The 25,028-nt window shown below is 42.8% G+C and overlaps 1 long non-coding RNA gene across 2 annotated transcripts; it reads left to right on the top strand.

Moving 5' to 3' along the window:
- Nucleotides 1-1,176: 1,176 nt before the first annotated feature.
- LOC136290762 (uncharacterized) lies at nt 1,177-25,028 on the top strand. 2 transcript variants are annotated; one of them, XR_010721371.1, is made up of 4 exons: nt 1,177-2,506; nt 10,447-10,530; nt 15,292-15,460; nt 24,915-25,028. It is a non-coding gene; the product is annotated as an uncharacterized lncRNA (long non-coding RNA). The 2 variants fall into 2 exon arrangements; XR_010721372.1 differs by lacking the exon at nt 1,177-2,506 and adding an exon at nt 7,973-8,229.

Below are 25,028 nucleotides of genomic sequence, written 5' to 3'. Positions count from 1 at the left end.
CTTTAGATAAAGATTCATTTGGCTGTGTCAAACCCGAGGGCTCGTCCCCGCCGTGCACAGATCTGAGACTCAGCACAAAGCAGGGTTTGTAACACGATCCGACCACGGGGAAGCCAAGCTGCTTTCAGAGAGACCCTCGGATTTGGGAGGCTGTGAGCCCGAGCAGCCAAATTCTGAAAGGGTCCTCCCCAACATCTTCTGAACTGATTTACAAGTCTGACTTGAAAATTCCCCAGCATGCACGTACAAAGCCACTAATAACCCTTTACGGGATGCGAAATGGCGTTACAAAACCCAGGGCCCAAACACTTCAAGGCCCCAAGACACAGGCTGGCTGGCATAAAAGAAAATTTCTGGTACAAAAAGCTTTAGAAGCTTGCAGTAAATTTTTGCATTCATTCCTTTCCCCCACCTTACAGACTCCAGCGCCTCAGCCCCCTGCAGTCACCTTGTACTTTAACCACTGTATCAACAACTTGGTTCAGAAACAGCTTCACAGCCATCACACAAAACACCGTGTCTTCCTGCTACCAATACCAAAGTTTTGTCTAGGCTTACACCTTTCATCTCCTTTTCTCTCCATTTTTTGCTGCTGCAACATCAGACTTAATCCTTCTCCCTTTCGCTTGAGGCAACACTAAAATAAAGGTACTGCTAAGCAGATGTTTGCCAGTTTACAGAAGACAGAACCTCCCACAGAACTCAGTATTTGCTCCCATTAGGGATAGGTCTGTACCTTAAGAGCAAGGACCAGGCAAAAATGTAACTCAGTTAAGATACATGCAATTTGGTAGGTGCTGAAAAAACAACCATGGATTTTATACAAAGTAATCTTGAAGTCAGCTGAAAAAGTGACAGCACAAAGCTGCTTCAGAATTATCCGAAAGAGTGGGAGGAGCTTAAAAGCAATACAGCTAAAATGTCATATTTATTTTATATAGTAAGCCTCTCTTAAGAGCATTTTAGTTTTTACTTTAGGAACTAAAGGCTCTTAAGAAAAGATGTCAATGCAGCAGCGCAAGTTTCCCTGATAAGAACTCAGACAATGGTAATAAAGAAGCCATGATAAAGGAATTCTTAATTAGCTCCGTGCCCTTACAGCTGGAGAGGGCAGCCTGAGTGAATACATGGGCCTGCTTTTATCTTAGCTTCACCTGAAACACCCCGTTGGCATTCCTCAGGCATTTCATCTCTTGCCTTCACAGCAGCCCAAGCATTTCAGTCGTGAGGCTGAAGATGCCAGACTTGGCCATATTTACCAGAATTTACATAGTACTGCAGACTTGAAATAAATCAAGACGTCAATAATGCTTTCTGTCGCTGTTTTCAAATATACTTAACACAGACAGTGACACATATACTTCAGGAAGCACAGATATTTTGGAAGAGCAATGTCAGGCTGCCCCGCGTCTGCAAGACACACCAGTGCCTGTGGTAACTTGGAAGGAGAACCAACCAGGCTGTTCAAATATGTGAATTAATGGCATCCTCTCACACATTTTACATCTCAAGTGCACACGGCCACATTTCTGACACGGCTATTCTGCCGTTAAGACATGTTAAAGTGGGAAAGAAAGAACCAAAACGTCACTACGAAGCCGAAAAACTCACTTTAGCCCCCGGGGAAGGAGACAGAAACCACATCAGCCCCGACAGCCCCAGGAGACCCTGAGGTCCTGTCCCCACCATCCTGGCAGCCCTGAGAGCCCCTGCACTGTGGTACCCCACGGCTGTACCCACCAGAGCCCACCGGAGAGGCTCCAGAGCCCTCAGCACGGAGCCATCATAGGCCGCCCCACGGCAACCCTCCTTCCCTGAGCACCGACAAAACTCGGCAACCCTCCTTCCCTGAGCACCGACAAAACTCGCCTACCAGGTTAATCAAACCCATGGACCTTCAGCACGGCAAAAAATCCCGTCCATCCTCGTCTCTCCTGTGATCAGCTCCCCTGCCCGGCTCCGGGAGACCCCCGTCCCCCGGCGGCGCCCTCACCGAGGAGCTCCACCGCCTTCGCACCTCGCCCCGCCCTCACGCCGCCTGACTGAAGGGCCAGAGGGTCTGGCGAAGCCAGTTTAGGGTATTTTAATACTTGCCTGCCCCAAGCCGCCTTGTGTCCGTCTACTTACCTTGGGGGGCCTCACAAGTAAAGGACAGGAATTCACACGGCTGCCCACGGCCCGCGCGCCGCCCCGGCCCTCAGGCGCCGTTTCCCGCCCTCAGGCGCCGTTTCCCGCCCTCAGGCGCCGTTTCCCGCCCTCAGGCGCCCCGGGCCGCGGGCTGCCCTCAGCCGCTCCCGGCCCTGCTCCCCTCACGGGTACAGCCGGCGGATCCGGCGGAGCGGCTGTGGAAAGGAGAGCGATTAAAGACCAGAGGCAGCGGCGGGGATCGGAGATGGAGGTGGGGGAGCTGCGTCCCTGAGCCCTTGCTGTCGGCCGTAGCCAAGGTGCGCCTGCACAAGCTGTCCCTGGTGTGGAGCTGCACAACTCTGGCCAGCTGCTCGTTCAGGTTATTTTCCAAGAGTGCTGTCTCTGTGACTTACCTGGTTCTGTGGGCAAGCTGCCACTAGATCTTTGAGATGCTAATTGTAGATCACGGGCAGTTATCACCAAACTGTTTTATTGAATCCCAGCTAGGTATTTAAGATCATATTTCCTAGACTCTTATACCATGTGGTCAATAGTAATAACATTCTTCTCAATCTTACTAGCTGTAACATCACCCACATAACCTGGAAGTATGAGCAATCTCTAATTAATTAAAGTCTGGTAAGGAGCAGCTGATTACGAAAGAATTGACAACCCACCCAAAAATCCAAGAAGTCTTCATGCAGCAAAAGTGCTCATAACTTTAGCAGAGCAAGTTTGGGGAGTTTAGAAGGGTTTTGCACCAGTTCCAAACCTGGTGTATTTTGTACTCTGTATTTTGCAGTGCTTTGCACATCAAAGATGAGCACAATTATTACCAGTGTCCAGAAGTTCCATCTTGGAAATCAGTAGTGGAAAAGCTAAACAGGATTACATGGGCCAAAATAAACCTGAGAGAAACGTGTTACGTGAAGATTAGAAAAATAAGGCCCAGTTTTGAAGGAAAGCTTTACCAAACCTTCCATGGATGCTTTTCGTGGCAATTACCAGCATAGTTTTAGTGAACATCGTGGAGATTAGCTTCCCTCGGAAAGCCCATCCCATTTCTTTGGTGATAAAGCTGATGGGATTAAGAATAAATCCATTACTGTGAATAATGCATCATATGATGAGTTCTATTGGTTGAGTGTGAGTAACCTCTCTGTCAGAGGTAAATTTAGCGCAGGAAACACTGCCTACCCACTTTGCAGAATCCAGTTCAGCCACATTAAGCTTAATGCGTTACAGCAGAAGACATCGGGCATGGCTTTTCCAGCAAAACACCGTACAGGAGACTGCGGGTTATGAATGTTTCACAGAAGTCAAGTTAATTGTAGCATTAAGGATCAGCTTTTTGTTGGTAGGATGTACCACAGTCAGACTTCAGCCCACACTGCCCTGGGTGTTGAGACGTGCAAGGAAACACTCCATTAGTCATCTCCCAGTGGGCCTCTGCCTTATCCCTGTGTTACAGAATTTTTAACAGCCTATTTCTAAGCACAGCTTTCTCCCAGCCTTCAGAGCGATCCAAATTTGCAAGCAGAGCAGGAGTTTAGGGGTTAACAGTAATTGGGGGGGGAAAGGTCACTGATTGTAGTTGTTAAATGTGGATTTGTTTCACTTTAATCACCCATTAGTGTTGAAACATTGTTTGTGTGCCTCTATATAATTTATAATATATAGCTCTGTACTTAATGCCTATATTTAAGAGTGTATAACGTACATGCATTTATAATTCATAATATATAATGATATAATCAAGTTTTAGCTTCTGAAACAAACAGTTCATTTACATTTTAACCAGGTACCTAACAGAAATCTGGGAAGGCTTTAGATTAGCCTGATCCACTTTGACTCAGCTTATTTATGGAATGAGTAGATGGCAGCGTGTATCCCTTGTGATGTGAAGTGCAAGGAAGGATGTAGCACACCTCAAAGTGGTTTTGTTTAATTCATGCAAGTCCATGGGTCTCAGGAATTGGTTTAAGGCTTTCTTCATCTAATTTTATGTAGCTTCTTCCCGTTTTATTGTGTTACTGTGCTCAAGGGGCTGCAGCTCAGGGAAGAGCGGTTCTGTTCTGTCCATGGCATTTCAGGCTTAAGGCCAATGGAGCTACACAGGTGTAAATAAAGAGCAGATTCGGTACACAACGTCCCTGGTGCATGACTTGAAGCCGAACTCACAAGAGAAAGGCAAAAGTGGACTGAGTTCCTCCCGGATTTAATTCCCCTAATAAGTACTCCGTTCTTTAATTACATTTTTGTAATTGCAGAGCCCAGGAAAAGACTTAAATTTAGCCCACGTGACTGGAGTTTGTGCTTTTAAATTTAGATCAGTGACTCGCTAAATACATCCTGTAGTTGTATGGCCAGGAACTGACTTACTGTTAATCTGTTTGACATTATAATTACTCCTGTCATTGAGTTTACAGCTTCTCCTTTGAACTGGGTACTTCAGAACAATCCCTGTTCAGAGACCTTTCTGCCAGACAGGGCTATAGTTTAGAAGGTCTGCAGTACTGCTGATCTATGAACTAGCAATTAAGGGTTTGATAATACATGTACTCGAAGGCACTGACTCATCTTCAGCAGCACAAGTACACCAAGGTGTAAGTCTGTGCTAAACACACACGATGATCCTTTTTCATGGATGGGCACAGTAGCAAATGTCCGTCTCTTTTCCCCAAATGGAAAAAAGGATATCGGGAGAAACAGGCTTTTTTGGCTTTTGCCTCCCAACTGTGTTTGACTTTTCAGTTTCAGAGAACCGATCATGTTTTTACTGAGGAAAGGAAGTTTAAGAGCAATCATTCTACGCCTCCATGCAAGTTATCCTTGTGCCAGGTTCTGGTTCCACTAAAGAAGGAAAATATTCTTGTATTTTAGAATTTGCTCATTAACCAGAATTACGAGATAGCAGACTCTGAACTTGAGCTGTAGAGGAAGCTGAAATGGCTTTGACAACACCCACTGCAGCAATTTTGCTGTGTGGGTATTAATTAGACAACATGCTTTAAAAATGCTTGAAAGTTCAGGGCTGAACTTCTCTTGCCAAAAGAAGTAATTTAACTGTGAGAGCAATTCATCACATTTTCAAAATTGGCTCCTGGTTGGTGCAGTGGAAAAACACCATCCATGTGTTCTTTAGCCAAAAGGATGGAGTCTGATTTTCCAAATGTAAACTCCTCCAGTTTACCTGGACTGCCTGCCACGAGAGCACATGAACTGGTTGTAATGCAAGACGTCTTCATCCTCATGCAAACTGTTAATATTTAATTCAGGCATGCCCGGTGAGCACATACATAAGTGTATTAATTCCTTTGCAGTCTCCTGATGTATACAGCAGCTCTGCGATTTGATTTGAATTGATTTTGCTGCTAACTCTGGTGACCTCCAATAAAAAATTGTTGCATTCCCCACAAAGTGATTTATGATGGCAGAACTCTCTATTATATAAATACTTTCCAATGCATTAGTCAGAAATCCACTATCTTACTTCATTAAACCAACAAATACAATCAATTCTTATCTGATTTAGAGTTTTTATGCACGGAAAAATGATTTTACCTTTATGCCAAATGGAGTTGAAATGTAGATCATATAATAAGAAATGTCTCTGCCTCAGTGTGTAAGTGCCACTAATCAAAATCAGAGCCCGCAGTTGAGGATTTAAGCTCTGATCACTCTCTGGCTCGCACATTACAGGAATGAAATGCATATGCATGTTTTGATAAACAGTGCCGAGCATTAGCGCTGTGCCTTTTTGTAGCTAAACACCCGCCTAGTTTTAATCACAATGGGAAATGAAAGGCATGGCTTGAGTACCAGCATGGAACAAATGACATTAGGAGACAAAGTGTTTACCAGCAATACATTAGTTACGTGCCTCTCCTCTCAAAACATCCCCCAGCACTTTAATAGCTGTCTTGTGTACGCTGATATGTGTATCTTAAAAATGTTATACACAGGAATCACTTCAGTCGGACTTGAAATGCAGATCCAGGACTTGCTTCCTATACATATGTATGCAGAATAACACACTTTCAGAAGTAATGCGTCTTCTAATTTAAAAGGATGGATGTACTACTGAATCTATGGCTCCTTATTACAACACAGAGTCAATAAAAGGAGCTCTCATCCAACTGCTCTGCAGTCCATCGATAATTCTGCCAGAACCACTAAGCACCACATTGCCCATAGAGTCCCTCTGTCCCAGTTATTTGCATAATAATTTTGAAGTAAAACTAGTTGGGGCAAGGTATTTGGTCATTTTTCCCGCACTGACCCTAGCCCCTTGGGTTTAGAGTGTGGGGAACAAGAAAGATTTTAAAAACCTAAAGCAGAAGATGAGAAGAATTGAACATTTTCTGTGCGTGAGGGATTTAGTTACTGAGGTACCGCGCAGAGATGAGTAGCAGAGGGAGGGTTCTGTCCTCTTCCTTTGGCAGGTGTGCTTTGCCAAGGACTGGATGAAACCACCTCAGCCCTCTGCAGATGACCTCCAGGCTCAACCGAGGGAAGGTGGCACTTTCCTGAGGAGTAGCTGCATCACAACTAAGCTCACCATCTCCTGTACTTCTGACAGCTCCCAGTGAGTGTGTGCACTGGCCAGCCTGGTTTCCGGGGGTTTCTCTCACGCCTTGGCTGTGCTGAATTCCCCCAGCAGTCAGCCCACCGCAGCGCTCGGCTCCCGCTCGCATCGCTGTGAGACACAGCACGGGCGCGGCTCTGCTGTAACCTTGCACTGTCTCGAAACCCGAGACAACCCGCATGGGCTCTGAATGCTAATGCCAGGGCCCGCTGCCCGCCCGCACGGCACGCTGGAGCCTAAGCCCTCTTTAAGATTCCATGCAAAGATGAATGATTAATAGCAAATCCAAGTCATGCTCGGGGTTCTGCTTGATGCGCAGCCCTCCCACCCTCCCGTGCTGATGGAGGAAAGGGCCCTGCCCGTGGCGGCTGCCGCTGCTGCGAGGGCTCCGCATTTCGGTAACATCAGCTGCGCCTCTGCAAAGACACACTTCAACAAAATGTGGTGACGGGCGTGAGTCCGGGAGAGTGAGCGGCTGCTGCCTGCACACACACCTGCCCCAGGCTCAGCAGGAATCACCTCCGTGACTTTCAGCAACAAAAAACCATCCAGCCCCCCGACGTCTGGACTGAAGGAGCAACTCGCACACCGATCCATTGCTAGCATTCCTGTTCTTTGTGGGCACAGGTTAGATGTCCCTGGGGGACTGTTATCAACACACTTAGCGTTACGTGATTTGCTAGACAACTTAAACTGAGCGTCTCGGACCCAACGCTTCCAGTTCCGCAGCAGGTTTTTTTTCTGTAAGGAATGGCAGGACCCTGTGTAGATGCCTGGAATGTCGTGGGACGCACGCAGAGGAATGAATCTGTCTCTCTTTGAGCCCCTCAAGCTAGAGCAGAAGCTCTGCTAGCTGTCAGGAAATAACAGCCCCCTCTCTCTCTCTCTGAAGCAAAACATCTGATCTCGATCATAAAGTCTGTGCCCTACACCATTAATAGATAAAAAAATATAGAAAATCCAAACACTTGATAGCTGGGAAGGAACAGAACCATAACTCTTCGTGGCATCTAAGAATAGTTTCTGTTCTCTCTACGACGCAAGAACAAGAGGGAAAGGATAAAAACCACTGGTATCAAAGGATTTTTCTTGTCGGAAAGGGTGCATTATTGTCCTTACTAAAGGAATTCAAAGTGGGTTTGATTCATCTAGACAGTTCGATGGTATCTATACCTGTCACATCTGTGGATTTTTTTCCAGCTAATACATTTTTTATCAGCAGGTAAAATGTTGGTGTGTCTTCCAGGAGTTCCTGAACAGTGAACTGCTGTTTCTGGAATCAGAGATTCTTTTATATGTGATGCAAGAGGCTGGATTTCCACTAGTTCTAAGAAACCTGCACAATTACACTGCAATATACTATGAAACCATCTTCATAAAGATGGAATTCAGAAAGACATCAGATGAATACATAGACAAAGCCTGACTTCCAAAACCGAAGTCCATTTAAGAAGATATTTCTCCCAAGCAAGGAGATTTCTCAGCCTGATGCACTGTCAGAGCATCTTTTCCCTGTAAGACTGCATTATTTTTATGTTAACTTCATGCACAACTGAGTGCATAATTCATAGGTCAAAACTATTTGTTCCGTATTTTCTTGTGTGCTCCTTTTCCCCTTTGCCCCTGTTACACCGTGGCAGTAGAGATCCTGCATGCTGCAGTGCCACACGGTGCGTGCTGGGCTGGCACAGAGACCAGTGACACACTCTTGATTACAAGGCACCTGAGGAGTGGGCCAGGCATGAGTGCAGCCTCTTAAGGGCTGACATTTGGAGAAAGGTCAAAACAGAATCTTACTCGTAATCTGGCATCCCCGGTTTTGCAATTGAGTCCTCTTGCTGAATGGTAAGAATGAAAAGCAATGACATAAATAGCCCCCAAGGCTCTTTGAGCTGAGGCTGACCAAGTGTTTCCAGCACAGCTGCTCAAAGCCAGAGGGTAGTGAGGAAAAGGAGAGTTTTATGACTGCCACAAAAAAGCCTTGATGGTTGTTCACCTGGCTTTACTTTTCACTGGTGGAAAGGTGTGCTTGGGAGTCACGAGCAGTGCCTGAGCTAAGAACCCGACACCTGGCTGCCTGTGTAATGGCACTGATGGAGGGGAATTACCCAGACTGGGGTTAATAAACCCCACTCTGGCTGTGCATGTGCTCCAAAATGGAACTTGGAACAAATAAAGGTTTGGAAGATCTTCCCGGTTATGAGAATAATAAGAGTTTACATGTGTTTTCGGTAAGATGAAGGCTTGTTTCTTGCCCATCTCCCCACTGAGAGCCCACTTGTAGGGATGTCTGCCTAATGTTTCCAGAGTGGGAAAGCCACTGAGCTTGTATACTTAAAACACCATAGCAAAACATTGGGAGAAAAAAAAAAAAAAAAGAGGTATGAAATAAGTTTGATATCAGTTGCAAAACACCAATTATTCATTCTGTGACCAGGTGAGAAGCTTACATTAGCAGGTACAGCGCTCTTACCGAGAAAAATGGTATTTTGGAATTACAACCCACGTGCTTTCTTCAAAGCAAATAGCCAAGGGCACAAAATAACCCACCTCAATGAATAATGAATGTCCTGTTCAAGTGCAGTGTGCCTTGTGTTTAGATGTTTGGCTAAAAGGGTGAAAAAATTCCTTCCTTTGGTGGAGCTTTCTTAGCACAGTGCCAAAAAAGCCAGACGGAAGAAACTTCTTGATGGCTTAATTTAAGCCTTGCTTAAATGATATTTTGTTATGTGGAATGTATGCTTTTAGGTATTACCTGTAGATATTTCTTTCAAATGTGTTTTCCCTAGAAACGATTTTGTCCTCAGAATGATGCGAGACCATTTATCTCTGAGTTTCAGGCCTATCACATGAAATTAAGCACCAGAATGCTCAGTAATTAGAGACCTCACCCTGGAAAATGGATAATGACGGAGTCCTTGAAATCAATGAAGGTTAAAGCTGCCTGTTTAAATCAGCACTCCTATAAAGCCAGGATAAGATGTTGATTAGGATATTATATCAGCCACATAACAATTATATTTAATGCTGTAGGGAGAGTTTATTTTGGGCATTGCATGACTTCACAGATTTACCCAGCAAATAACCCCCCTGCTTTGCAAAGACAACAAATACTGTGCTTTGTTAAAACTTGTCCCATGTCCATACACTTCTCACAGATAATCATTTAGGGACATAAAGTCCACATGAGCAGTTCCTGAAAAGAAATGTCTGCAGAAAATCAACAAGCCAATTTTTTTTTTTTTTTCCCCAGTAGGAGTGTGTAAATGAGCCATGTGTCAGCCAAAGCTCAGGCAAAAGTTCCCAATAAGTTGTATTTAGGTCACTTTGGGGTCTACTGATTGTTAAAACAAATAGATGTGTTCTCCTCTTGTCCTACCTGCCTAGCAGGTGGCAGATGTCCCAACCCTGGAAACATTCAAGGCTGGGGAGAGTTCTGAGCACCCTGATCCAGCTGAAGATGTCCCTGTTCAGTGCAGGGGAGCTGCACTAGGTGGTCTTTAATGGTCCCTTCCAACACAAACCACTCTGTTTATTCTTTCATTTATTCTTCTGTGACCTTCCCAAGGGACTTGCATGGATAAACAGAAACTCTTCTTGACCTTTTTCTCATGAATTCTTATTATTAAGTAATTACAGCTTTTAGAAATATGTTGGTTTAACTTCTGCTTTTAACAGAAGTTTTATAAATATGTTGATTTTGCTTTCATACAAGAATTTCAATCTCACAGGCAATAAGGTTCTTCAAAATGATCTATACTACCTCATATTTACCCCTGAGGAAGAATTCTCACACAGGCAGTACCTAAGGCAAGGTAAGCCCACACTCTAATTTCTCTGTTTGTATTCCTGCAGTTAAACCTTAAATGTGCCCTTAAGATGATAGGAAAGATCAGACTTCCTTAAAATTTGATGCATGCTATTCGTAATGAGTTAAAGATTTCAGGGGAGGTGGAGTTGTTTTAGTACTCTTCAGGGCTTACAAGCATTTGGGTGTTTGCAACAAGATGTGGGGGGGTTTTTTCTGGTCAAGAACTGAAAAAATAAAATTATGAGGGAGGAGAAAAAAAATCTGACCTTCTCTAAACAGTGCAATTTTTGTCACCTGAAATCAGATCTGCCTTCCATTACGTCCACACAGCACTGTCAGCATGAACATGACTAGAAAGATGATCTCTAAATCCTTCTGAAAAGTTAAAGTCCACAGGTTTGCAGTAGATCTTCCCTTGTGTGCTTTTGTCTTTAAATTTGCTCTCATAAAGAATCCATGAACTATAGAATTTGATATATTATTTCTCACTTCTGGTTGCATTCAGCTTCTAAAGTCGAGGCCCTGATCTAATTTTAGTGGTTGTGAATCGTTTCTTTGACTGTAAAGAAAATCACCAGAGAATTTTAGTGTATTGCCCTATCTCCTAATGAACAAAGATACTGCTGCTCTAAAAAGTTCCAGATTTCAAAGGACTGAGGTTTTGAGGTTAAATAGTCCATATTGGCCTGTCAAAGACTTCTTTCTGGCAGTGTCAATAACCCTAAATTCTGCAGATCTCTAAACTGTGGAGCCTCTTAGATGAGAACTCACTATAGACTTACTGTTATGAAAAGTACTAGATGATAATGCTTTCCAGCTCAGCATAGCTCTGTTATTATGCCTCGTTTATGATTTTTAAGCCAAGGCTCATCTGGGATTCTAAAGCGAATGAAACTCAATGCTTGCAGCTAGACGAGAGGGGAAACTTTCCACACTGTGCCTTGTTTCTAGGCCAGAGACTAAATAACCCAGGATTTCTTCCTCAGACATCCCACGTGGAAGGTTATATTGTTCAAATCACAGCTTTAGACCCAGACAGATAAAATAAGACACATCTGTTATTTTTTCCTCTCACCATTAGGATTTGGGTAATAATAAGATTCATTCTTTCAACTGAGTCAAAGCAGCGGGCTTGTTTCTTGTGATTTTTCTGCTTTTGTTGGAAGGTAGGTTAGCAGCATCAATTGTATTAGTGTTTCTGTCAACACCCACATTAAATATGTTTCTTTATGGGAGACATCACATACCAGCCTACTCTGGACATCTAAATTTATATCTTTCATCACATCCATATTGAAATCCAGCTACCACCTGGATTCCTGTAGGGTTTACTTAGTGAAGTTTCTGTTCCAAATATCAAAATAAAAATTAACTGAAGTTCATATTTAGTCAGTAAAGCACAGACACTTTCACTTCCATCTTTCTGCTTTTTTGTAGTGTCAGAGCAAATTCCCATTTTACTATTCCTTTAAGCTGCATTTTTTTTTCCCTTATTTTACAAGTTTAGAATGCCTTGGTGGCACTGCAGCCCTTTGCACTCATTTCCATGTCCGGTGAAATTTAGAAGTGGATATGTGAATTTCAACAGGATTTTCTGGGATTTTCCTGTTGTGTTGACATGAGAGTTTAGGACAACTATTTCAGCTGAGGGCTAAATTCTCTTATGCCTGTACAGTCTCTGGTCTGCCTTACAGCCTTATTGTAAGGAAAAATACACCAGTTTTATGAGCTTCTAGATAAGACTAAAGTCAATACTCACACTTCCAGAAATGCAGATTTTTTTTTTCTCTCCAAGTTATTCACATGCTTCAGAGTGAATCTTGTTTCTAATTTTACTGATAAGGTCTCACAGGTTACATTTTTCTCATCTTCCATTATTACAACTAGAACACAAACATCACACCACTTATTTCAAGGGGCATTTTCATATGGGTAGGGCACTTTCCTCTGGCTAATAATCACAGTTTCTACTGAAACAATCTCAGCTAATCACTGAAAAATACTCTGTGCCCTCTTTTAGAGTACAGCCATGTTTATGAATCTACGAGCAACGGGAACCGTTATAACAAAATTGCATTAACCCCTGCATAACATGTTAATTTGACACTGAGATCAGTAACTTCAGTCAAGTGCTCCTTGGCAAAAATAATCAGACATGAACCAGTGAGGGAGTTGCTTTATCATTCTCCAAGTGAGAAAAAACAAAATACACAAGTTGGAGTCTTAAAAGTGTATTTGCATTTGAGTTTTGTGAGCTCCAGATTTTAGCCACAGTTCTTGCTTTGGCTTTGTGTCCTTTTTTAAAGAACGCTGTGGGATCAGATTTCTTCTTTTTCTGCAGGTACCCTGTTCAGACCCTGCTCTTCGGACTTTAGGGAACAAATATTTACCATACACCCCCCTATACAGCTATCTGGGTTCTACTCTTTGCATTTCACAGTAGGCTGTTCCTGCTTCTGTTCTATTTCATTGCAGGTGCCATTTATTCTTCAACTTGAACCAAGTTATCTCGTTCATCTGATATGGCCACAAATGTTAACCACAATTATATACAGACTCCAAAACCAGCTCCAAAAGGAATATGTTGCTGCATTTAGTTTTGTTTGCTGATTCCTTCTAGCTTTTTTGTAAGACAGGACACTCTCAGGCCAGGGAAAGCCATGACAGGATTGAAACTAAGGTGTAAATTCTATAAGGGCATTAAAATCCTAGCTGAATGCAGAATTTAGCGCATGCTTAGCTTTAAACATTTAAGTAGACTTGTTTTGCTGTACTGAGATCTAAAGCTCTCCCTACTTATAATGGACAACATCATTTAACTTTAAATTCGGGATCACTATGAACGAGCTAATGCAGAAATCAATGGTAAAACCTGATGGAAAGTGAGAAGATCTGAAGTTTCACTTTTTCTTTTCTTCCCTTTGAATAGAACTATGCCCTTTTAGTGCTGTTTTTCCCTCAGTCCTCCCCACCTACTATGGCATACCTATAAATGCACATTAAAGAAGGCTAATTAAGAATATATTCAGAGCAAGAGCAGTAGAAGGATGGATACAGAAAAAGGGTGCGAGCACCAAAGAGCAAATTAATACCCATAAAAAAAGAAACAAAAACAGGAGAGAGAAAATGAAAAGAAGAGAGGACAGTTTGCTCTGTGCCAGTAAATAAGCTGAAAATTACATTCCCAGATGGATACCAATAGCCTTTGCTGTCAGCAGTACACCAGTATTACTGCCACATGATTGAACATTATAGATATTTCTTGAAGTTTACAGGACTTTATGTAAGCATCTAGCAGAATAATTAAGGAGCCGCTCCGAGCCTCACCCATAAAAGTGCTGTGGTATCTGGTTTTGCAGAATAATAGGGTATTAAAGCATCCATGGAAATGCCTGTTTACCTGCTGAATGGATGTGTGCAGCCCTAAGTGTGGATACAAATTCTCCAGGAGCAGGTTTTCAGCTGTCATTTCAGGTGATGTTTGATAACAGCACGATGTGGCTGGGCAGAAGCACAATTGCCTTGAGAAGGCTGAACAGATGTGACACACTGACTACAATTTGCCTTTTGTTAAGGTCAAGGACCAAAATTTCTAGTGTGAAAAAAAGAATTATTGCAGGTAACCAAAACATTGTAAACAACACAGCTACTGCTCAGAAATTCTGATAAAAAGTAGTCTTTCAATTATCTTTGAGCACTTGCTCTGAAGTTTTGCTCATGCACACAGGTATTTGTATTCAGGTGCACTGATTTGCTACCATGGCATGAGACTGCTGGTTCACGTGGTTTATTAGCATTTGGTTAATGGAAATGTAAAAATGTGATGGGAAGAAAGCACAACCCCATTTGACCCTATTTGCTTTCAACTCTCTTTTGAACAACCCTGTCCAAAAGTATGATGTGCCGTATCCTAGCCACCCATGTAATCCAAGGAATTTCATCTCAGTCTTTGTTTCACATGAGGTTTGGAGGCAGAAAGTGGCGTCTTGTTATGAGTGCCTGGCAAAATACGAGCAAAGAATAATATATAACGTAGAGAGAGTGACTCCTTGTTCACGCTCACCAAAGTCAGTAGCAGCCACTTGAAAAACATCATTCTTACTTGAAATGCTTTTGTAGTCTCCAAAACAATTTCATAGTGACCATGAAGAATTCATTAGCTATAACAAGATGAGATGGAAGGTCAAAAATTAGTGCATTTAAGATTATGAGTATGACCAAGGTAATTTTTCTGCACTTTCAGAAACCTATTCAGAAGAGACTAATTATGAGAGGCACTGCCACCAGAAAACACATGAGCAAAAGAACAATGTGCTGTAAAAGATCCAAGAAAACACTGAAGGTTTGGATTAGCATTTGCCTAGTTGCTAGAGCTGTGAGCTGTCAGGAACCCCTTCCACCTAGCTCTCTGTGCCTAAAGTTGCTTTAAAATACTGGTCCAGCCAAAATAACAGCATTGGGTGAATTGGAGCTGTGTCCTCAGCTGGAATTAAAGCTGGAGATCCTCCTACACTGAAGGAGTTTTACTTTAGTCCCAGTTTCTCTGGGAAAAAATGGATGAGTAAATTGCCTTCAGGGCAAGGCCACTTATAGGCTGAGCAGAGTAACAGACCTTACTGCATTCGATTGCAGCTAACTGACCCAGGAATAAGCTTCCTAAGGAATGCCAAGCCAAATGAAAGACCCTGATAATGGAAGTACAGCCCTCCTTACTGACACTCAGCATTTTCCCGACTGCTGTGATACGTTCTCGCTCATTTTACAGGAACTGACACTGTCTGCAGCCAATGATGGCTTTGAGTCCCGGAAGTATTGATGTTGTGGAAGCCTTTCCAAAGTGCTGAGTGTTCATTTCTTGAAAACCCACTACTTTGAAAATGCTGCAAGTTGAGGAGCCAAAACCACAGCTGCCTTAAAACTCCAGGTTTGTCATGGTGAGTGCCAAACACAAAGATTTTCCAATCTTTACAAGGATTTTCTTTTCCCCTGTTATATTGTATGCTAAGCCTGGCTTTGGAGAGCCTGTAGAATGTAAAAACCATCTAAAAACCAAACCCTGATTTACTCCATGTGTCAGCTGTGCCAAGTCACACACTGAGAAAACACACCATCTCTAGTATTTCCAGGGTCTTTGCAGGAGATACCAAGCAGCTCAGTTTAAAGTCAGATATTTAATATTCTGTCTGATTTGTTGGATAAAACATTTAATTTCTTGGCTTCAGATTATTCATGAGCAACCAACATTTGACATGAAGAACATTTTGATGGAACATTTGGTGCTCTCAATATAGGTTCCTTCTTGATTGTGTGCAAGTCCTTAGGAAATCAGAGCCATGATGCTTGCATTCACAATTTCAAATTTAATTGCTGTAACTGTTCCGCAACTGTTGCTTTAAAGGCTCTGGTTTGACTAATGCTCATAATCTCACAAGATGAGCTAATGTGGTTTTGTATTTGTTCAAACACAAAAGAACTTGGTGATGGAGGATGAGGGACAAAAAGCTCTCTCAATCAATTTTCATGATGGGTTTCTACAATAAAAGTCCAAGGGTCACATGGAGCAGGGCTGCACGGGACATCACATCACACAGCTCCGAGGACAGACTCATCTCACCTGCAGCGTACTCCCTGCACTTTGCCCGTAATGCTGTTTCCCACCTGTGAGCACCTTTTGCTCAGACAGGGAAGGTACCCAACTGAGCTGCCCTTTTCCCCTGGAAGCTGCTCTGTCTCATGTCTGGGGCAGCAGCAGCTTCTCTGCTTAACAGTTTTTCAACACTGTTTCCACCATTTTTCCATCTGACTTTCCTCCATTTTGAGATTTCCAGTATGAACAGGACTCCTGTTAGCTACTGGAGAAGTGAAATCTCATTAAATAATTTTGCTGGATGGCAATCAGCCACACTTCTCTCACCCGTCACTCTTCAAACATGGAAGTAAAACAGAATCATTTGGAATAGAGCCTTTATTATTTTCTTTTTTTCCCCCTCCTCTCTCTTCATTGTGCTTTATTGATAGGTGAAAGGCTAATTTAGTCTTAAGAGTGTTCTGTGTCCACCACAACTATTTCATTTCAATAAATAACCTTGCTGTGAATACATTTTAATTAGTGATTTCACAATTGGAATTGTGCAATTGTAATACAGTAGGCGTGAGGACCTATTGAAAGAGTATAAAAAAGGTATAATTATTTTCAAAAGCTCCGTTGGAATAATGCAGGTAAAAAATTCCCCTGCTGGCATCTGTTTTCTGTGTCCAATGTCTCATTAGCACTTCACATTCTCTCTGTACTTATGAAAGGGTAGACTACAGGTTGTGCAGGATGCTCCCACAGTGCTGGAGATTTTTCATTCTTTGTTTGCTGTTCCTTGCTGAGATCATTATAATGAAGACAAGATTTTTATTTCATTTGATAATTTTGGTCTAATTGACTGAAAGATATTACAAAGAAAAATGGGAACAAAACCTGGAGATTCAGGATTTTCCTGACTGTATAGGCCTGGCCTGGGATTCTTTCACACTATGTGGAATAAGTCAAGTAGGGCCTAAGAATAAAAAAAATCAAAACCTTGTCATACGTGTTACTGCTGAAGGCAGGCTGACAAAGAAAGACTTTGAGGAGTGAGCAGAAGAAAAATCTTTAGAAGAAGCAGAAGCTCATTTCAGATCCGAATTCGAACTTGCAAACAAGATGCTGGGCTCGAGGAACTTGGTATAAAATTAAGGGTCGTGACAATGTCTAGGATGGATTAAATCAGGCACTGGTTACCATTACCAGGATGCAGCTCAGTTAATTTGGCTGTCTCAGGACACACACTGTGGCACAGAAGAAAAAGAGTGATAAAGGCCAACTGGATTTTTAAAACAGGCTGCATTTGATTTACACGCTCCCTTGAAGGCCCTCTTTGTCTTTTAGGCAAAATTATCATGTTTGAAAAAACTGCCAGAACTTCACTGGCATGTCAGCGAAAACAAGAAAGTTGTTCTTAAAATGGAGGCAATTTACACCTACTTAGAGTGACTATAGTTAAGGAACACGTACGTATAAGCTGTCATATCTGCTCCCTTCAACTCCCTCGTCATGTCATGTCGCTGTGGACACTTTGGCAAGATTCCTGACCTGCACACAGGCTGAGGGAGTGGGCTGCCTTCAGCTGTCATGTGTGCTGGCATCTGAGCCAGCTCTGCCAGCCCTGGGAAGAGCAGCCCGGCAGCAGGGGCTCAGCAGCACTCAGTGCCTCTGCAGTGAAGGGAGCAACGGGGTGTTCCCAGGCTGCTCCTCACTTCTGGGAAAAACTACGGTGCTGGTTGTTCCCACCCTTACCTTTGTGTTCCCATCTGCCTTTGGTTTTTGAGTGTAAATCTCAGAATGAAGAGAGGAAGTAGCTGCCAAACTTGCATGCAGTCCGTGTCTGAGCTCAGCCCTGTCTCTGACACACACGCCGAAGGCTCGATGGGCTCTTGATGCTCATTGCTCTTCCATGATGGCATTTCCAAGAGGGAAATTTGCTGCCCGTGCAGAGGGAGCGTGGCAGTCCTTAGCTCTGCTCTCCCATGGGCCTGGAAGTGGCAGCTGCCACTTAATGGAGTGTGGTAGCATCGTGTAAAATGCAGCTGCCTCTACTCATGTTTTAGCTAGTGGCATGGCTGCTTTCTCAGAGATTTTCTGTTCACAGCTCTGCTGAAGTACCTAACAATAGTTAATAGGGAGAGAAAAGCTGATGGCCACAAAACCAAATTCACAGGAAAAGCAGTGGGATGGGAGTGCTGATACTCCATTTGAAACTTTATTAGTTCAGAAAATGAGACTTTTAAAGTCTTGTAAAATTAAGAGATTACAAAAGCAATTCATTGAACCTGCCATGCCTCTGAATGTGTATCTCACTGAAAAGGCTGACAGTGTCTCTACTTTTCCTCTTGCAATGCAGACCTGGCCTCTGCATTATTCATCCTTCATTTGTGTTCAGTTGTTTCACAATTTCTCCTGACTAGCTCTTAAATTTCTCAAATCTTAAGGATGAAATGAGAGGAGCAGGACTGACAGAGAAGGAGCTTGCTTGTGTGTGGCCTCCTCAGCACAGCACAGCAGCATCCCTCCCTGTGGCAGCAGGCTGCTGCTAATTAATTACCTGTACATGGTTCTAGGCAGGAAGGTGCTGTCATCAAGAGCACCAAACAAATAGGAGTCCTGTTTCCTGAGAAACCTCAGGGTAAATTATGTACAGGTGTCACGAGATCGCCTGCCTGAATTCATCAATATTAAGGGCTTTGGAAGAGGAGGAGGAGGAGGAGGAGGTTGAAAGGCAGGGACTAGGTATTCAGAAAGCAGTCAGGTCACCTGAAATGCAGCAGCCCTAAAACCTGGGGTCTAAAACAGGGGAAAAGCCAAAAATTAAAAAATAGTCCCGAGTAGGAATGCTTAGTCAGTGATGCAAGAAATTAAGACTGAGGTGTATTTGCCTGTGCTTTTCCATAGAAAGCTTGGGAAGAAGTCTGAGCAACCTGCATAAACTTGAAAGGAACACGTAGTAGAGCAACTCAAGAGTAGAGAGGTTAAAACGTAGAGAGGGGTGGATGAAAAGATATAAAGGTCACTGTGCAAGGACCTTGCAACTCTGTGTTGTGTGCTCTCTTAACTTATCTGAGTTTTAAAAGGGAAGAGAAGCACACTGAAGTTGCAAAGTGGGATAGACTCCAATCTGTTTTGTACAGATAAAGTTCCCAAAGTGTTGTGTATCACTGAGGAAATCAAAGCACAAAACAAAGTTCTTCTGGGAAGAATAAAGACTGAAATCAAGAAATAAACAGAAAAAAAACCAAAACCCACCCTAAAAAACCATTTATCCCCACCTGCTGCCTTGCAATTGGTGGAAATTGAACACCTTGGATGCATCTGTCTGCACAAACAATTGCTGTTTACCATCCTAGGGGAAAACATGAAAGCATGGGGAGATCATAATCCTCAGAGCATACCCCTCCTTTTCATAAAGTGTACTCAACAAAGCTGTAATCACTTAGAACACCTGATGAGATGCCTCCCCTGGTGACCAAAGCTCAGCTTTCCCCAGATATGACAATCTTAAAAAGAGAAGAGCAAGGAAATTGTCCACTCCGTTCATATTGCTGAAATCTGAGTTAGAACAGGTACTTCAAGCTGTTCAAGAAAAGGCAGGTGGATGCACTGTGTGTTTTCCACCTCTCTCTGCTGCATTGGGCTCACTCTGCATATTAGTAGGAAAAAAAGGCTGAGTTCTATTCCTTCCTGATGTTCCGGTGTTCCAGAGAGGAGCAAGTACCCAAGATTGTACACCAGTCTCACAGAGATTGCACTCTAGTCCTGTAGAACAACCATCCCCTTCTCCTTTCACTGTATGAATGGAAGAATGAGATGTTGGCACTGTGTGGCTGAACAGAGGGAAAACAGACTGCTGAGACACGCAATATTAGCACTACACTTTTCGGTCTCCAAATTAGGATGCAAAAGAAGAATGCAGTCTCTGCCTTAGCCAAATGTAAAGGGAACATTTTTGCATATTTTTGATATGTGATCTTATCAGCAGACAGCTTTTTCTTTTCAGCAAAATAAATCCTTGTAATTCCACAGTACAGAAACCTGACAGTACAGAAAGTAATCTTTATGATGGCTAAAAGTCTTTGCACAGCACATATTGCGGCTTACGATAATTATTTATTACTGGTGTTACCATTACTGAGCCTTTAATGCACTTGTGGCCAGTGGGCAGAAAATGAGCAATCCCTGGTGACAACAGCAAGAATGCACTTCTTCCCATGGCAAGTAACTTTTTAAAGTTCCTGTCAGGCTTTTATATTTTTCCCCTTCATGCAAGGGTATTAAAATAAAAACTTTGGATAAATAAATCAGAGTAGGTTGAGTTCACTCCTGTGCCAAGAGGGAGCCGAATGAATCCTGTGGATGTTAAAGCTGAGAGGGGCCTCCTAGATCATCTTGTTGTGCCTACCTTCCCCTGGCAATTAACAGCTGCTGCTGTCACTGGCGCAGAATCCTAAACAGCACAAGGATGGGGAGGGAATGCCAGGCTCTCCCCTCCGGCTGCTCATCGGTGCATTAACATTTTCTACAAACTATTTACAATTTACTGTTTATTTTCCTATACCTCTCTATTTTCTCGTGTACCTTATCAAGTGCTCACATCATCGCCTCTAGAGTCATGGTGAACTCTCTCTACCTAAGTTATTGTAAGACTGACCTTCCCTCAAGAAGGCCCTTTTCTCCTAAAGCATAAAAAGAACTTTCTTTGTTCTGGTCTCCGTCCATTACATCTTTTAAATGCTCAATAATTCCTTAGCATCTTTGTAGTCACTGCAGTTAAGGTATTTATAGACAAGCACATCCCTCCCTTTCTCTTCAGTATGAAGGCACAGAAGTGACAGCCGTATGATAAACAGCCAAACTGAGGAACCACACGGGAGCCTTTCAGAGCCATAAAGAGGAATTATCAATCCCAAGTGCAAGTGTGTGTGTACACACACAGGTGTGTGCAAAGGCAGAAGCAAAGCAAGCAGGGATTTGCTGCATGACTAATATTCCTCCTCCAGGAATGATTCTTCTAAGGTGCTTTCAGAGCACTGAGATGGAGCTCTCGGTATGCAATTTTATATATTTCCACTTCATAGAAACAATCACACTGGAGGTGAAGTAAGTCATAGGAGGTGATCCCGTCCATCTCTTTTTCATTAGGCTCTGCAGAATAATGCCTCATGTTTGCTGCATTTAGCTGCCCAAGCCTTAAACAATAATCTCTCCTTCCTTGCCTGCATTAGGACCTGAGGTTTAGCTATGCCGTGCTTCCTTTCCTGGCTGAACCAGGACCTGCTAGTGGTCCGTAGGAGCTTCATCCCCTTTCCCTCTAGGTCTCCACCAGCTGCAGCACCCAAGTTATCTACCACCATTCCCCTTCGGTGGAATTCATCCTCTGCACGTGACCCTCTTTCCTTCTGGTTTAATGGTACCTGCAGTTTGCCTGAAAGGGCTGTTGCAGAGGTGATCTTGAAAGAAATCCATCACAACAATTTTATGCTCACAGCTGACTGTGTTTCCTGGTTTTCCGAAGGGTGCTCTCTCTCTTTGCCTTATTTCTTCTCTCACCAATGTGCTTATTACAGCTTTTGAATATCTTTAGACCATTTACCTGGTACTACCTTTCTGCCTCCTGAACACCAGAGTACCTGCCTAGCCCTCTTGTGATGGATCATCTGAATGCAGGCTGGTTTTTCCCATTATGCAAATATTTATTTTTTTTTTACTGAGAGTTCAATCCATTTCCATTTATATTAAAGAGTATAACAGCTATTGCTGTTATCAGTAGCTGCAACTTGCATATTTCCTGAAACAAATAGTGTTAACAGCAGTAGTATAAGCTTAGTAAAAGATAAAACTTAGTAAAAAGTGTTGGAAAAACAAAAAAAGTCCAGTAGGTTCTGAAGAAAAGGCTAGCTGAATCCTCAGAGTAACCAATTTAAATATTGCTAAATATAAAGTTTTATCCACTATAGAATTTTACAGGATGGTCTCACATTGGATTTCAGTTTAGTTCAGGCCTGTCATTTTCAAAAAGACTTCTTTTGCTATAGTTCAAAGCTCCATAAAGTAGGTGCAGAGATGGTAGCATAGCAACCACAAGAAAGTGAGTTTAAACACTGAGAAAATGAGCTTTTAGCTTTCTAATAGCAGAGCTTTCATATTCATATCTTCTTGCTGGGTTTGAAACACCTGTTTCTATTTCAGCTGACTTTGCTTCATTCTATCAGTACAGAAAGCTGCATGGCATTACTGAACTACAATTAAATGAACCTGTTTTATGTGAATATTCTTTGGTCATGGGCAAACAGAAAACTGAATTGTGAATGGTGAGGAATTAATTTAGTTTTTAGATTAAATTAGCATTTCCTTGAAACAGGTGAAGGGTGGTTTTTTTTGTATGAAGCAGAATTGGTTCTCACAGTGGGCACAAGAATAAACCTACTTTTTCCTGCTGACCTAGGAAAATCAAATAAATCCAAACATTCTCCACTGTGAGTTAAAAAATCAGTTTTGAGGTTATATATGCCCTGTCTGCAAAATAATGTGAACTCGGTCAGAACAGCTGAGGGACCAAGGGTTCAGTGTTTTGGCACCTTGGTGACTTTTCCTGTTCACCTGAACTGAGTTTAAAACTGTGACTGGTCTTGGATTTGCATCTTTGTTTGAAAAGATCCTGGTGCCTGGAGGAGTGGATGTGAAATGCTGATTTAAATAGCATCTCCAGCTGGTAACATCTGCATGCCCGTGTAGGCACATAGCAAGAGAAGCAGTGGATAAGAATCAATGAACACTTTTAAACTCTAATTTTGAATCTCTGTTGAAGCCTTTTGCCTTCTCCATTCTGTTGTTAATGAGGGTGATTTTTCCTGCTGATATATTAACTGCAAGGGACACAGAAGATCTCACGGGAGGTGTATCCCACTAGGCACCCTCTCCAGCTTTGATTGATCCTGAAATGAAAGGATCCCTACCCAATTGGAATCTCACTGTCCCCACACTGCAGTTAATGACAAGGGATCTTTGGTCAGTGTATTTTCACCTGTTCTCCCTCCTGAGCAGTCACAGACACGAACTAGAAGCCTCTAATGGACAAAATTAGTTCCAAATATGCCACTGCAGATTCTGCAGTTGTGTGTGACCCTTGTTATTGTGGGAACACGAGAGACTTATCCCGGGAATCCAGATCCCTGTCAGCCCTATTCAGCGCCTACAAAAGGCAAGGGTTGGGATGCAGGGGGAGGAAATGACTGAGGAGCCCTGGCTGTTAGTATGATGGCTCTGCTTGTGAGGGCCCTGGAGGGCTTCCAGCCCCGGTGCTGTGTGAGAGGCTGAAGAGCCCACAGCTTGCTGCTCTCACCCCCGCAATTTCCCCACCGCCTGCGGGGCCCCAGCTGGGGCCAAGGGTGCTCAGAGCCCCCCGGGGCACTCACACACCCACAGCCCCTGTGCCAGCAGAGCCCCAGGACAGGTGGCTTCGTTGTGGCAGGGCCATGAGGCAGGATGGAGAGCTTCTGGAGTGCCCTCAAACGAGCTGACACCTCTAGGCTTGTGCAGAATGAAAATAATTCCCTACTCTTACACCTTACATGCAAATATTAACTTCCTCTCCCGCTTGCTGCATACCCAGTTTTCCACAAAAACTCAAGATGAGGAGTTCTTGAAGAGAACCCCACCACTGAGAGGCAGCAAGCTGCTACCACTCAGACATAAAATCTCAAAACTTACAACTTCAGTTAATCTTTTGCATGACTGAACTTCTGGACGCACCTTACTATGTTGTTTTCCATTTCTAACCCAAACGGTAACTTTTCCTCTTCCAACAATAATTCTGTTAGCAGCATTTCAATAGTTCTAGAAGTGATGTTATAATTCTTCTCACCAACATGTGCAAAGCCTCCCAAATTATGGAGCTTTACAACGAACCTAAAATTCTTACGTCCAGGTTACAGGGGGATTATCCAAACCCCAGAGGTTATGCAAATTGGCTGTAGTTATACAGAGCAGAGCTCTGAAGAACATACTAATGTCCTTACTCCACACACCTCATTCCTGTTTGATGGAAGACAGATCCACTGCCATAATCAGTACTCCTATTTATGACTTACATCAGTTTTCAATATATGCTACTGACTCATCTTCGTTTTCCATAAACATTTTGGATTGGAATGTCATTCCAATGACTTATTAGCAGCAAAATAACAGCATATACAAAGAGCAGCTGTGTTGGATGGTTATTGATTATTGAAAAATGTGTTATTTAAAATGTCAAGAGTTCATGTCATTCTAGAAAGCCTCAAATAAATTTATCAGAGCTCCTTTTTTCTAACTGTTCTTTTGGATCTAATGTACGTATTCTTGTATTTACCAATATAGAGGTGTGTTGGGAAGTGTTTTTTTTTTCCCCTACTGTGTTTATAGAAGCTGGAAATGTTTAATTATTTAACCAGAGTTAAACAATATGTCTGTTGAAAACATACAAATATTGAAATCCAAGAAATGGTTGCGGAGAAACACTCCACTGTGTGCTCCACGTTAAATAAGGATCATATAGATATTGACGGATACAAATGCAATGAGGTGTCATTAACTCACTTTTAAATAACACTGAATGTGCAAATTAATGAGACGCGAACTCCACAGAAGTGCAGAAAAACCCACTCTGCCAAATATCGCAGTAGTTAAGAGCTGAAAATTGTCATTTACAGAGCACAGACACTTACACTGACTGTGAGTTTCCTGCAATTCTTCTCTTTCATTGAATCTACCTATTTTGGGACCCTGACTAGTACAGCCAGCCACAACCTGCTCTTTCCTACTCTTTCCAGATTCCTGAAGTAGCTGAGAGCAGAAAATGAGACATATGGCTCCAGAGAGAAGGCACTGGCTGCCAGCACAGACTTCCACATCAGCAACAGGAGAGCCCCTGGAGATGCATCTGG

This window comes from Chamaea fasciata, unplaced genomic scaffold (assembly GCF_029207755.1).
Source record: "Chamaea fasciata isolate MVZ Bird 193981 ecotype frontalis unplaced genomic scaffold, bChaFas1.0.hap1 SCAF_6, whole genome shotgun sequence".
Classification (NCBI taxonomy): domain Eukaryota; kingdom Metazoa; phylum Chordata; class Aves; order Passeriformes; family Sylviidae; genus Chamaea; species Chamaea fasciata.
The sequence above is the reverse complement of the archived record's forward strand: the minus strand, read 5'-3'. Positions and strand labels throughout refer to the sequence as shown.